Source organism: Triticum aestivum, chromosome 6A, assembly GCF_018294505.1.
Source record: "Triticum aestivum cultivar Chinese Spring chromosome 6A, IWGSC CS RefSeq v2.1, whole genome shotgun sequence".
In the NCBI taxonomy this organism is placed as follows: domain Eukaryota; kingdom Viridiplantae; phylum Streptophyta; class Magnoliopsida; order Poales; family Poaceae; genus Triticum; species Triticum aestivum.
The window spans coordinates 464,843,861-464,858,070 of record NC_057809.1 but is presented as its reverse complement, the minus strand read 5'-3'; positions in this window follow the sequence as shown (position 1 = coordinate 464,858,070).

Genomic DNA, 14,210 nt, shown 5'->3' with positions numbered 1-14,210 from the left:
TTTGAATTCATGAGGGCACTTGATCTCGATCCCCCTCCATCTTGATCTCGATTCCCCCTCCATCTCGATCTCGATCCCCCTCCATCTTGATCCCACCCGCACCCTCCCCCGCTAGCTCCACCGCTGCCGACGACCCACCGCAACCCTCCCCCGCTCCACCGCCGTCGACGAGCACCCGGCCCCCCGCACCCTCCCCCGCTCCACCGCCGCCAACGGGCACCCCCACACCCTCCCCCGCTCCACCGCCGCCGCCGATGATATTTTCAAGTAACAAATTTGAACATATTTTTTTAAAAATTATTACTGTTTTTATAAAAAAATATTACTGTTATGATTAAAACAAAATTCTAATGGCGCACCGAGGGGTGGTGCGCCATTAGAATAGTCGTACTTATGGCGCACGAGGGGGTGGTGCGCCATTAGAAAGCTTCCCCCCATACTAAATTCTAATGGCGCACCACCCCTCGGTGCGCCATTAGAATAGTTGTACTTATGGCGCAAGAGGGGGTGGTGCGCCATTAGAAAGCTTCCCCCCACACTAAATCCCCAATCTCTCTAATCTCTCCCCTGCCTCATCGATCTCACCCGCTGCCCCTCGGTCGTGTTCGTCGTCCCCCTCGCCGCCCCCTTCGCCTCCTTCGCCGTCCCCGAGCAGCGTGGCCAGTCCGGACCAGGGAGGAGTGCCCCATGCACCCACCCGACCGCGCCGCCGCCTCGTCTCCTCCCACCTCTCGCCCCTCCGGCCGGATCGGCGGAACCTCCTCCCCCGCCTCCCGCCGCCTTCCCGCGCCGCCCACTCTGACCTCGCTGTCCCCGAGCAACAGCAGCAGCAGCAGCGCTCCGCCCCCTCGCGCTAGCCTAGGGCTTCCGCTCAGGTATCACCCCCTGTGACCTTGGCCACTTCGTTGCCTCCCGGTAGAGCAGAGATTCTACTGCTTGTCTTGTGTTTTTCTGGGTTGTTGCGTGCGCGCGAGAGAGGAACTTACTCCCAGTGAACTTACTAGCATTTTATGTTACTGCTTGATTACTAGCATTGGGTAGCACCAGTAAACCTTATTTCATGTATATTCACCTAGGTTACATCACCACAGCTCTATTTAAATCTCATTGCCGAAATTATATCTAGCAAATATCATCTCTGGCACTGCTTGTGCTTGTATGTGTTTGTAAATTGAAAACCTGGAGTAGAACAAGTCCATGCATCACAATCTATCATAATCTATTCCCCAAGCTATCACAATCTATCATAATTTATGTGTCCAGCTATCATAATTTGATTAGTTCCATAAATTTGTATGACCACAAATTTAGAAAATTTTCAGAGATTTGTATGACCAAAGATACAGTTCAGATTTGATTAGTTCCATAAATTTGTATGACCAAATATATATTTCAGATTTGTATAGTTTCAGAGATTTGTATGACCAAAGATATAGTTCAGATTTGAATTGTTTCAGAAATTGGTATGACCAAAGATGCTATTGTATATAAATGGGCTGCTGTAGAACTGTTCTTCATCTTTACAGTGCTGTTGTATAGAAATATGCTGAATTTTTTGCTCTGATTGTTGCTCAAAGAAATTTAGCAAAAAATGGGGTCCTGGGAGACGCCGCTGCTGCTTGAGGCCCTTGAGAGGCCCTTCGTGTCGTGATGATTTTGCAGGTACCCCGAGAGGCCCTTGAGTTTGCCGGAATGTCGATTAACTTCCGTTCCGGCAAATTCGGGTACTCCATATGTCCTATTTTCAGCAAAGGTCATGCTGAAATTTTCCGTGAATTTTAGCATGACTTTGCTAAAAATCGGACATATGAGGTACTTGCTACTAATGCATGGGCCGGGGTATCTTAGTACTTAATTAAGTAGGATCAACTGCCCCTTTATTCTTGCTGTATTAAACCATAGGTGGCAATAGAGCCAAGTGATTAGTGCCAAGTGATTAGGCCCAACCTAGGGTGCCTCGGCATCGATAAACCCTAAATGATGAAAACTTAACTTGGCTGCCCCGGATGCCTCGGTGTCGATGAGAACCTAAATGATGTACGCTTAGGCTTTTAGGGTGCCTCGGCGTCGACAAACCCTAAATGATGAAAGCTTAGGCTTTTAGGGTGCCTCGGTGTCGACAAACCCTAAATGATGAGACCATGATCTTGTTCCTTGACAATAACCAACTTTTTGACCAAACTTTTTTCCTATTTAGAGCGAAACATGGCCTACAACGATGAGGCCGGTGGTTTGGGCAGCAAGCAATTCTGGGAGCTGTCCCAGGATATGTCGTCATCATCATCGGACGACGAAAGTCTCCCGGCGGAGTGCGACTGGTGCCACGACGATCGAGGTCTGTGCGACATGCCTCACCTGGACGATGATCGGCGCTTCAGCATTAAGCTCGAGGAGACCTTCGAAGTTGAAATGGTACACAACGACGACAAGTGTTATTTTCATAATTAAGCATGACTTCAACTATTTCAACGTGTAATTTTCATCTTTTACAATTCGAGTATAGCTTATCCCATGCCATGCAAGACGCTATGTCTTGGAGAGGATGGATTTTGAAGACCATGAAATTTCTGAAACAAAGAAAATTCACCTAAGGACTCATCACGATGTGGACTTTGAAGTAAATCTATATAATTCTGAGAGCGTAACCCATTTTGGTTGCAAAAATTGGGAAGCATTTTGCAAGATGTATGGTTTTGATGAGGGTATGCTTATCACCATGGATCTTGGTAATCCTGACATCAACCAAGACAATATGGACATTTGGGTCCTTGTTGATACGCCTCCAGTTCTACCGCTATGTGAGTTTCTCAAACATAGTTATTAGCTAATTTATATTGTTTATTTCAAAATAGTTGACAGCTTATTTCCATTGACAGCTTATTTTTATTGTTCAAAGAATGTGCGGGAGATGGTAGACAAAACCCACTACACCGATGGCTCCGAATTAACAACTTACAAGGAGAAAAATCATTTGGTCGGATTTTGTACTGACATTGAGAATTACAATATCTACAATCAAACTCCTCAACATTATGGTAAATACGTGCCACTAGTGCATGTGTTCAACTACGGTAACTACCATGGAGATACCCTGGTAAGATTTTTACTATTACGACATCCGTGCATCTTTTGCATACTTCTAAAACTAGTACATCATTGCTAACTATGAAGTTATTACTATGTTTTTCAACAGATAATCCCAGAGAATTGTGTGCCTCATATGATGTATCTGAAAGGTAGTGTTAATGTTTTGAACATACAGCCAGGTCGTCCTACGAATCTCAACTGTCCATACGAGATTTCTAAAAGAAGTGGAGACATGAAAATCAAAGGATGGAAAAAATGTATGGACAGTCGTAAGGAGCTTCTTGGAAGCAAAAGGAAGCGAAGCGCAAGAATTGGAGACAGGATGTTCTCCATTCTCCATAATGGAGAGTCAGGGTCTATATTGTTTTATGCTATTTTAGCTTAAATAGGGTATTTAGGTCCTGCCTAATACTGATGATCATGTGCTAAGAACAATTAAGTAGGGTTGGTTCGAAGACTATCAAGATGATGATCGTATGACTTGTTATGAATAACGAGTAGAAGTTGTATGATGATGATTAGTAGGACTTGTTAGGATTAGTATTACTTCCGACAAACTCGATACTCGCGGTCTTGAGACTTGTAATGTTTTATCTTTGTTTGGTCTTTTGAATTCGGAGACTAATATTATGAATTGTATTCGGAGACTAATCTTCTATTGTATTCGATGAATCTGATGTTGCTGTGTGCTGCTGTCTATATTCTGTCCAATAATATATTTTGTAACCTGTGCAAAAATCAGAAAAGCAAAAAAAATTAAACCTAATATTCATACTAATGGCGCACCACACAAGACACTAATGGCGCACTGTGATCATCACACTAATGGCGCATTAACTGCTGGTGCACCATTAGAATGCCAAAGCACATGGGTACATATGGCCCCCTGGGAGGCATTCTAATGGCGCACTGCAGGCTATACTAATGGCGCACTACGTGGTGCGCCATTAGAACACCAGATACTAATGGCGCACCGGTGGTGCGCCATTAGAATTTAATTCTAATGGCGTGATGCCAGTGATGCACCGGTAGTGCGCCATTAGAAGGCAAATTTAATTCTAATGGCGTGATGCCTTTTCCTAGTAGTGCAAGAACCAAGACCAGGCGCAAACCCGCCTTGAGGTAGGGCCTCGTTAGTCCCGCACCGGCTCACGAGTGTCCAGACACACCTCGTCTAGCCCTGCCGTGCAAGCCACGTGTCAGGGCGGGGTTGTACACGCCCCGGGGGCTCTCCGCAGTAGGGAGGCCCCTCTCACGCACCAGAAGCAAACCAGCAATCACCACGGCGACCGGTGCCCTTCCTCGTGCTAACTTGCAGGAACTTCCTGAGGGCCGCAGCAGGCGGTACCGTGGACTCTCCCTCTTCTCTCATGCGATTCTCTTGCGCGTTAAAAGGGGGGCTCCTGAGCATCGCGTCTCAGGAGCTCTTACTGGCTCTCCAGCCCTCATCCCCTGGACTTGACCATGGCACGTGACCTGGCATTCCAGTGGCGGCTGAGCTTGCTTGAGGGCCGGCACCCGAGGACGCGGAGCACCAAGAAGAACATGGAGGGGAGGGGGAGACCCGCACGGGCCTGACCTAGCTACACTGCGGTGACCGACGTGCGACTCCGGCATGACTCGAGGAGCCGACCCCGGACAACCAAGATAAGTTCTCGCTCTGGATCCACTAGTCGCTACGGCACGAGACCCTCGCTCACTCCCTACGCTGCCCTACTGCGGCAATGTTTTCTTCCTTTGCCATCCTAAGACAACTGCTTGCACGCTAAAGGGGACCTCTTGAGCATCGCGCCTCAGGAGCTCTTACTGGACCTCGGGCCGCTCACCTCCTGGCCTTGACCACGGCACGCGACCTAGCATACCAGCGACGGCTGCAGACTACCTGGGGACCGGGACCTGTCAGCGTAGAGCACCAAGCTGCCGCGGGATTGGAAAGGAGAGGCCGAGCCTCGACAGGATATGTGCACATAGATCTTCATAATAAGGGCTATATTGACAAAAGGCATTACACATGCTTCACACGCCCCCACGGGGTTCATTTCTCGATTCCTCGTAGAGAACAAACAGGAAGGAATTCTTAGGACTTATATCTACACGCACCAGATGTCGCTGATGCCATCATCAACAGTGGGCCGCGTGAGGCCGATGCCAACCCCAGCCAGATCAGCGGTGATGGCGGCTGGACGCTGCAGCCCTGTTCCGGGCTCGGCGGGAGCTTGAGGGCACGTAGCTGTCATCGCTCGTCTCTGGAGACTCCAAGAGCTCAGGAGAGTCACTGGACCACCAGGAGTCGCTGCTGTCACTGGATGAGCTGTAGGCGAGACCCGTGGCGGGCCCCGCGCCTGCCGTAGCACCGTCCTGGTGACCTCCTTCAGGGAAGCACTCCAGTCATCGGCCTTCCTTGTCGAAGACCTTGAAGAACAGCACGGAGGCGCCATCATACTCGAAGTGGATCACGAGGGCGCCCTCCGCACGACAGACTCGGGCAATCTCGCCCCAGCCTCGGGTAATGAAGATCTTCCCGGAGGCAACGGCTCCAATCTCCGCTCCAATCGTTGGGGTGTCGCAGTCGGCGTGCTGCAGCTAAAGTTCGCAAAGGCCCCTCGGTGGCATCTCCGCGGCGAAGAACTGCAGGAGGCATATCCAGGTGCTCGGGGGCATCGCCACCCACAGCACAAACTCACGCGAAGAGTCCGCAGCGTGGACCCCTGGGGCGACAGCGTGCGCCTCCGTAGTACAGAGACAACGGCCTTGGCGCGGGCGGCGCCGCTCACCGCTCCTCCCTCCGGAATCGTTGGCGTGATCGTACAAGGGCAGCGGGTACCCAGGAGGTGGCCTCTCATACCAAGGCCGCGACACCACCGGCCTCACGACCATCTCGCGGCGATGAGACATCCTCTTCTTCGGCGGGAGCAGCTCGGGCTCGTTGAGGGGAGCCTTGCCCTTCTCTACGGCCGAGAACCTCCTTGGCGGCACCATTGGTGGCAGGAGAGGAGCAAGGAAGGAGAAGAAGTGGAAGAGGCAGAGGGAAGATGGGCGACAAGGGCTCCACCCCCTCCCATTTATACCAGGAGAAGGCCAACCAGCACCCCCCATGATCACAGGTAATGATGGTTTTCCTTGCATGTCGCGGGGACTTATCAAGTCGGGCAGTTGCCAAGGTAGCGTGGGGAAGCGGAGATGCCCACGTCCAATCAATTGTCACACGTCGACCAAGGCCGTAGGCTATTGGGTCTTGCGGCATTCCGCGCTTGACCTTTTGCTTCGCCTCGAAGCCAAGCCCGAGCGTGCCTTGGGCCTGGGGGCTACTGTCAGCGTTCTGGGAACGGGGGTCCCCAGACTTGCCTGCCTGCGGCCCATGACGTGGCTTTGCTAGCAGGCCTGTACGGCCCATCTTCATCAACAAGGCACTCAAGACCCTCGCGAGGGGCCAAGCCTCACGAGGCGAATGACAAGGGACCTCCTCAGGAGCGGCCTCATCAGGCTAGCTTGTGAGGGGCGGAGATTTCAACAAACCTCGCGAGGTTCTCATGATGTGAGCCATGACGATCGAGACCAGGCGGGCGCCTGCGCGCGCAGCATCCTTGTTTCCTCTTTGGTGCTAAGGGGGCAAGCGCAGGCGTGGAGTACCGAGGCATCAAGCAAAGGTTTCCATATTGGTGAAACGAGACCAAGACCAGAAGGACGGCAAGACGGAGGTCACCATGGATCCCAAGACAGCGTCACCACCAGAGCCTTTGGCAGGCGAAGACTGCTTTTGTGAGGATAGCTTGTACTAGTTGTCCTGCTTCGACTTGGCCGTTGTTGGCTCCCTTCCCGCTCAATATTTGGGCAGAGGACCAAGGACACTATAAATAGGACTAGCCACCACCATAGCTAGGGACCCGGACCTTAGATTGGAGCCACCACATCCTTGGCCACACATCCACCAAGCACAAGAACACCTCAACCTCAGGAGGCTGTTCTTCCCCTTGTACTATTCATCATCGGCCCAAGAGGCAATCCACCACCACCACACTGGAGTAGGGTATTACACCACAACGGTGGCCCGAACCAGTATAAATCTTGTGTCCTTTGTGTTGCGAGTTTGTCAAGTTAGTTCGTAAGATCTTAGTTGAGCTAGGACGTGGATCGGTAGGGGGGAATCTTTGCGTGCACCCCAATGTTTGAACCTTAAGGGTTTTGCCAGAACCCGTGATCCGATAGACTCCGCTGCCACGGGAGGCTAGGACAAAAGATGTCATGGAAGTAATTTTCTGTAAGCACATATTTCTATATTCGGAATACATGCCTGCATTACATTGATGAACTAGAGCTAGTGATGTGTCACCCTATGTTATAACTGTTGCATGAGGAATTGCATCCGACATAATTATCCATCACTGATCCAATTCCTACAAGCTTTTCACATATTGATCTTTGCTTATTTACTTTTCTGTTGCCACTGTTACAATCACTACAAAACCAATACAGTTACTTTTTCCACCGTTACCGTTACTTCCATATTACTTTGCTACTAAATACTTTGCTGCAGATATTAAGTCTTTCAGGTGCGGTTGAATTGACAACTCAACTGTTAATACTTGAGAATATTCTTTGGCTCCCCTTGTGTCGAATCAATAAATTTGGGTTGAATACTCTACCCTCGAAAACTGTTGTGATCCCCTATACTTGTGGGATATCAGGCTTGGCAAAAGTTTATCAAACAGGTTGATGGCCAATGGAGAAAAGAGCTGAAATGGATCCGACCCAAGGTAATTAGTTAAGTAACTAGTACCAGCTAGCTACCATATCTCTTTAATTCTAGTTTCAATGCCATTAATTGTCATGCTTGACTAATTATTATCTAATTGAATTCTATTCTCATAAAGGCCCTGAAGCAGGCATCGGGGACTGATTTATGTGCGTTCTACGTTTGCGAGAACATTCACATGATGACAACCGAAAGGCCCAGAACCGATAGAGACCTCTGGGTATGTTTGCCAAAATACTATTCACAATTTTTACATCATTATCTAATATATATACACACAACTAATAATACATGTATATTTTGATATCTTCTTTAAAGATGAAGGAGATGCGGGATCAACTACTACCGGAGGCTCGCGCACAAGCACTTCAATAGGAAATAGCGGGATTTCTGCTCGACCAGGTCATAGATCCCAAAGGAGAATTCCTTTACCGGATACCGAGGTGATGACTCCATGTCATGATTTGCAAATTGTAGGAGAAATTGTATATACCAAATTGTATATATACGTGTGTATGTGTGAATGGTGGTGCAAGACATTCTCGATGATAACCCACAAGTACCACCATTCACACATACACACGTATATATATATATATATATATATATATATGTGTGTGTGTGTGTGTGTGTGTGTGTGTGTGTGTGTGTGTGTGTGTGTGTGTGTGTGTGTGTGTGTGTGTGAATGATGTGTGAATGGTGGTGCGACACAATCTCCCAGTGCTAGGTTGAACTTCCGCCAACATTGCCCAAATGGGGCTTGCGATATACCGTTGGAAAACTATGGACACCAGTATCATAACCCAAGTTAATTTTTTTTGTAAAATGTAAGCGGTTTAAAAGCAGTTTTGAAATCTGTTTTTTCTTCATACAAAAAACGTGAATCATATTTTCGATCGCATTTCTAAACCGTTTATTAGAATGAGGCAAATAATATGGTGTTGGAAAGCTGCTGCAAACCCGCTCCTTCCACATGTTGAAAGTTTTCTCTAATTCCCTATGGTTAAAGAGTTATTTGAAAAAACGTAAAATTTTGCAAACCGAACAGCCGAGTTGGTATTTTTGATGCCATTTCTAAATGGCTAATCCAATCTAGGCAAATGATATGGCGTTGGAAAGATTATGAAAATGCACTACTTTTTTATGTTGAATTTTTTTCTAATTTTGAACGGTTTAAGAGTAATGAAGTAAACCGTACAAGTTCCACCGAGTTCGTGTTTTCGAACTAATTTTTTAATTGTACGTCCAAATGCAGCAAATGCTATGGCGTTGGAAAGCTTGAGGAAATGCGAAATTTTTTTGTATGTATTGTTTATCCCAATTCCTTACGGTTGTAAGACAATTTTGAAAATGGCTAAAAAGGTATTTTTGTCGTAATTTCTACAAACTTTATCGGAATAGGGCAAATAATATACTGTTGAAGCTACGGAAAATGCGAAACTTTTTCATCTTGATGGTTTTCTCTAATTCCTAGATGTTTTCAAGTAATTTCAAAAACGGTGAGATCATTCGTTCTGCCTTTATTGCAAAACAGATTCTTCAAAAATGCACCGTGTTAAGAACTTGAACTTCTCTGCATGTCTACTTGAACTTCTCTGCATGTCTACTTGAACTTCAATTTGTTCTTCACATGCTTTTTTCTCATAGCTCTCCATCCACTCATCGAAATTGAGCAAGTGATATACTAATGGAAAGTTGCTGTAAACACGCAACTTTCCCGTGTTGATCATTTTTCTCATACTCGCGACGATTTTAAAAGTTTTTCATCTGAAATTCATTCAGTGTAGTTGGTGAACTTCCTGCTGTTTTCACGTTGAACTTCTGTGACATATTTTCGTTTGTACTTTTCTCATCCATTCGTCAGTGTTACCTAAATGATATTCCTTTGATACAAACCTCTCTCACAATAATTTTTTAACTTTCTCCGACCAAGGACTTGAACTTATAACAACAACAAATTTGGACCTTGCCTTTTAATTCATTTTTCTCATATTAAACGCACACCATGTACTACATGAAATTTTTCCATTTTTATAATTTGATTTTTTTAAATCGAATTGCTCCCAAATAAGAACTGAAACTTCTCTATGGATTGAGAGAATTATTTCTAAAAGCAAAAAATAAATTTATTTTGTGTGTTTTCGAACATGGAAATACAAGGTGAAAATCTCTCGCGAGAATTTTTGAACTTCCCCGGACAAAGCACTTGAACTTCTTGCAACAAACCTTTTAAGCTTTTTGTTTTCTATTCTTATATTCTGATCTGAAACGCAGTCCGTTTAGTAGTTGAACTTCACGTTGTTTTCATCGTGAACTTCTGTCATGTATTTTTGTGAAACCTCCCTCACAAGAATTTTTGAACTTTCTCGGGCCGAGCACTTGAACTTCTAGTAAATAATTTTTCGGACTTTGCCTATTTTATTCTTTTTTCTCATATGAAACACGCATCATGCAGCACATGAACTTCTCACTATTATCAATTTGAACTTCTCTGTATTTCGTTTTAGTAACGGAACAAGTTTGAGTTTTTTATAGACACGGAACCTCTCTAACTTTTTTATTTGAACTTCTTTTTTTATTTTTAGAAATGTGAGAATTGGAGTTTTGTTAGAAACATCAGACTTCTTCATTATTTTGAATTGAAGTTATTGTTTTTACTCTTTAGTAATCGAAAAAATCAGAGTTTTTAAATAAAATAGCAAACTGCTATGCTTTTTCCAATTGAACTCCTTCGTTAATTTGAATTGAACTTATTGGTTTTATTCTTTAGTAACCGGAACAATCCGAGTTTCCAATAATATCAAAAAGCTCCATTTTAAAAAAAGAATTTCTTTGATTTATTTCTTTTAGTAATGGAAAAAAATTCTAGGTTTGTAATATACATTGAACTGCTCATCTATTTTTAATTTGAACTTCTGGTTTTCTTTATAAATTAGAAAGATCCATCAAAATCCATGGGAATTGTTTGAACTTTTTTGTTTGTCATTTTCTTTGACCTCTCCATTTTATTAATTTTGAACTTTCAGAGTTAACAAATCCATTTATACATGAAGTTCTCGACGATATGTTCCCGACCGGCTCAAGTTTTATGCATTCTTATATATACAAAGAAAGAAAGGAAAATAGAAAAAAAATGTTGCATTCTTATGGACACCACTAACACTTTTTGAGAGCATAGTATTCCACTGTAATTTTTTTGCATAATTTTGCCGCAAAAATGGTGTTTTTTGTTGTTGTTTTTTTTTGTGAAAATGGCGTTTTTGTTGTTGTCAACATAAGTAGCATAACTTGAATTTTTTTTCTCATGGAATTATAATAATAGAACTACTGTAAGTTTTCTTGTTGAACTACTACTGAACGATGGCACAACGCGATTTCTTCTGTGGTCCCATGTATACACCCAACACGCGAAGCATCAACCTTCACATACATTAACTTCTATCATTGGTATTTCAAAACCTTTTTGCGTTCTATGTATAAGAACTTTTGCGTTCTATCGTCGGCCACAAATGTCTCTATCTCTCTTCATGAAACACAAGGGTTGAAACACAAAAGAGAGTACGAACTAGCATGAACTAGCATAAACATGTATGAAAAGTCCATCGTGATCTAACAACATGCAAAAAATTCTATGAAGTTTTTCTTCCCGTGTTATGTGTGAACTTCAATTCCAAACTCACACCAAAAGGAAGAGAACAAGACAACAGGATCCATGGGAAGGCTGAGGTGCAGAAGAACACAAAAATGGTTTCATCGTGTACATGGCTCTGCTCGAGGCTGTTGGGGTGTACATGTCGCTGAGTAAAGCAAAGAATCCTAGGTTTTTAATATACTTTGAACTTCTATGTTATCCTAGATTTTTTAATAAACGTCAAACCACTTCGTTATTTTAGTTTCAATATCTATTTTTTAAAAAGTAAATGCTTTTTAAACTTTTTTTAGTTATATCCTTTCATTTTAATTTGAATTTCTTCATTTTATTCTTTAGTAACAAGAAAAAATCTAAGTTTTTTAAAAACTTCGAACTTCTTTGTTATTTTAATTTGAACTTTTTAGTTTTATGCGTAGAAAAAATATGGTTTCTAACTAAGCATCAAACAATTTTCTTAAAATTGAACTTCATGCTTTTATTTTTCCTAAAAACGGAAAGAATTTGAGTTTTTCGTATACATCGAACTACTCCGTTATTTAATTTGAACTTCTTGATTTCATATAGCAAGCAAAATTTTAGTTATTTTTTAAATATCAAACCGCACTATTTTCATATTTTGGACTTCTTGCATGTAAATGAATAATGGACTTCTTGCGCAAGCAATTTTCATTTGAGCTTCAAGGAGCACGTGAACTTCTTGCAGCAAACCTTTTAGAATTTTAGTTTTTTTCTTCTATTCAAATCTGGAATGCAACCCGGGTTGTTTTTTTCACATCAAACTTCTACCATGTGTTTTCGTTCATAATTCATCAATTGTTCGTTTGTTTTGCACAAATCATGCAGATTCTGAAACTTGTGGAAAAGAAAGAACTTTATTATTTTAATAACAAGGAAAATCTATGTTTTTTAATCATTGAATGTCTTCATTTTTTTGAACTTCTTCATTTTTTGGGTTTTGAACATGTACATACACGGTGAACCTTTCTCGCTACATTTTTTGAAACTTTTCTTGGCCGAGCACCTGAACTTCTAGCAACAAAAAATTTAGACTTTGTCATTTTTTTCTCTTTTTTCTCATATGATACACACACTATGTAGTAGCAGATCTTCCGGTTGTTTTCATGTTGGACTGCACTTTTTTTTTTAATTTGACCTTTTTGATTTTGTAATAAATATTTATCTTCTCCCTTGTTTAAATTTGAACCTCTAGTTTTTTAAATGGAAAATGCATTTAAGTTTTTTAACTGCTCTATTTTTAATTCGAACTTCTTTGGGCTATTCTTTTCGTAACAGGGAAAACCTCAGTTATGTAATATACAACGAAGCGCTCAATTATTTAAATTTGAACTCTGGTTTTATAAACAACCTCGAAAAAACCCCATTTTTTATAAACTTTGTTGAACCGATTGTTGAAAATTTTGACCAGTTTTTATAAACATTAAGTTGCGCTGTTCTTTTCTTTTAACCTTCTTGGTTTTGTAATAAATATTGAACTTATCCGTTATTTAAATTTGAAACTCTAGCTTTTTTCGAAACAGGGAAAATCCACTTAAAAAATTGAACTTTTCTCTCAGTTCCATCTCTAAATTTCCAAACATTTTGTACCGCATACTTCTCATGATTTTGTTAAATTCCCTTTTTGTTTCTCTTAACCCCATTTTTTTATTCCTGGACTCCCCTATTATTAGTGGTTGAACTTCATCCTTTTTTGTAATTTATTGTTTTGGCATTAAAAACATATTAAATGTCGTAGTATTCTTTCTGTACCCTTAGGAAAATTTTAAAAATATAAATTAAATGGGCTTGGTTCTATACAGGCATAAGTACAAATAAATGAACATCAAATCAGGAGAATACGTGATAAAATGTCTCTGTATTTTCTTCTTGCTTAAAATGTAATATTCTCCTTTTGGGGCATAAACATGAATAGTTGTGGTGCACACGAGTTGGCTACAAAATCTGAAACTCTTTTGAGTTCGTGTGTGACAACACGCATGTGCACTCATACATGCATGCACCCTGCACATACTACTAGCACATCGCACACACTCACCACTCACACGACATACTACCAGCACAACGCACACACTCACCACTCACGTGACACACCAACGGAATGCACGCACCCAACGGCAGCAAGCTACAATGTTGCGGATTCGTCGTCGTCTGCAGTCGGATGCCATGGCCTTGCCCGACTACTCCAGCCAATCTACTCCGCCAGGTCCTGGCCCGGACGCCTCCATTTTTCCTCGTACTTATGCTCGTGTGCAGCGTGTGCGCACACACATAAAGAGAAGAATTATAGGGGAGCCACAAACTGATGCTGCTGGACACTTGCTATTTCTTTTTCCTTCATTTAATATACACACTGAGCCACATAGTCTGCCAGGATGAACTTCCCTGTCTTTCAGACTGCTCGCATGGGATGGAGGGGTCATACTTCTTGTTTCCCTTGCACATCACTCTTCATGTGGTTCACGAAGTAGTCTTCCTGGTAGATGTCACCGAACTGACTGGTAGAAAAAGGAGAGACACAACAAATACATAAGACAAAATTTGTCACCCTCACCTTCTGCTGGGGACTTCTGCTCGCGATGGCCTCGACCTCCTTGGCGCTACGAGGCTAGACTGAGATGGTGTTGGGTCATCATCAGGGAATTGGGACTTGGACCGCGCCTGCACCTTAATCTGGACTGCAGCGAGCCACATGGAGTACCC